This window comes from Ostrea edulis, chromosome 9 (assembly GCF_947568905.1).
Source record: "Ostrea edulis chromosome 9, xbOstEdul1.1, whole genome shotgun sequence".
Lineage (NCBI taxonomy): Eukaryota > Metazoa > Mollusca > Bivalvia > Ostreida > Ostreidae > Ostrea > Ostrea edulis.
This window is the reverse complement of record NC_079172.1, coordinates 35,976,583-35,978,526: the sequence shown is the minus strand read 5'-3', so window position 1 is coordinate 35,978,526 and position 1,944 is coordinate 35,976,583.

Below are 1,944 nucleotides of genomic sequence, written 5' to 3'. Positions count from 1 at the left end.
TACAACTGTATTTAATACACCTCTATATGTGCACTATCACTATTTCTTTTATTTGGCATTTTGCCATGTTCAAGTTTTTTCATATATCAAGTAAATACGAACAAATCAGAAAAATCTGTGGGCCCAACCCGGACCACTTTGCTTCACAAGTTTTTATAAGCGAATGGGTTATACATTTGATTTATATATATATATATATATATATATATATATATATATATATATATATATATATACGCCCGCCGTGAGCCCTATATCTTAGTAATCTGTAGTCAATACCAATGTAAAAAGTGCGGCCTAACAATTGGTATGAAACACATCAGACAGCATTTAACCCAATGACAGGTTGTATTGGCAAACTAGATCGTTATAACGACCATAGAATTTGCGAAAGACTTTAAACAAGGCTGTTGAAATCCCATTAACTTCATTTGCATGCCAATAGCCTGCCATGATTTAAAAACTGATCATACGCAGAACAAGCTCATGCGTATCGACTCTTGAGACACATAAACACCATATGTCATATGCAGGCGACAATGGAATACAGTGAAACTTCTCTAAACCGGCCGGCTCTCGGACCGGAAAAAACGGCCGGTTTAGAGGGATGGCCGGTATACCGAGAATTTAGCAATTATAGACATTTTATCTCAATATTCACAAAGTAGGTACTGTTCACCTTGACCTGGTGATCTATGATCAATTATCGGTGGAGATTAAATTAGTCCGCTTGTGCCTAAAGATAATTATGAATTACAAGAAATATTCTCGCTGAAATCATCTAATTTTAAACTGAAAATCTATAACAGGATACATAAAGAAAACACATAGGCCTATTATTGGAATTCCTCTTACCTATAAAAACTCTGTTTACATTCATCGCTTATATCATTAACAATTTTGTTTTGACGTTTATAAAAAGTACAGTAGTAAATACGAAATTGTAATTTGAATATATTTCTTTGGAATTTTAAGTCTATGGAAACCAAGAAAATTAATCTATCTTTTAATAATTATCATTAACAGTCATGGGTTTGTTCTTTATTAACTACCGCTTATATCCATACGAAAGTATGGTGAAACAATATGGCGTTTGATACGGTATTCATTCAATAATTTCCCAACTGTGTTTTACATTTTGTACAGAATTTGGAAGGGTCTCTTGGAATAGTTAAGTGTCAATTAACACCCTTGACAGCACAGGTAAACAATAGAAATTAAAGAGGCCACTAGTGTTTTTCACACCTCCGATGGATAATTTCATACCTGGCCAGTCGGTCAGTCAATTTGCACACCTGGACGATCTTAATTAACCTTTGGCCAAGATTTTCTTGTCTTCAAAAAGTGGCCGGTATGTTAAGGGCAAATTACACATGTTTGTTAACGAATGTACTTTAAAAAGTGGCCGATGTCCGGTTTTCAGGGGTGGCCGGTTTTGTAAGACTTTCTTTGTAAGGAAATGTTAAGATTTCTGCCGGGACTTTGAAAATCGGCCGATATTCAGGGAGAACCGGTATTCTGAGGGGCCGGTTTGGAGAAGTTTCACTGTATTGCTACATAAATATGGAAAGTTTGTGTGAGTTTTTGTGAAGTTTATGAATCCAATATAGGTACGGTAACTCGTATTCAATCGTCCCAAAAATTTGCATTGCCAGTTAAGGAGTTGGTTCCTCCGTTTTTTGAGGACAGTAACTGTGTAGATACTGGTTCGATACTTATTCTGTTGGTCCAGCCATACATTTATTACTTAATGCAGCATTATTAAACAGCAGTGTCACCTAAGTGCACATTAATTGCTAGAACCGGCCGAAGCTGAAAGTGAATTTCCAGATGAGTGAAATATTCCCGAGAGGGACGTAAAACAATATTCAATATTCCAGACATGAATTATGAAGGACTGCTCCGAGATTCGGTGAAGGCGTCAGTCCAAATATTCAGCCAAGC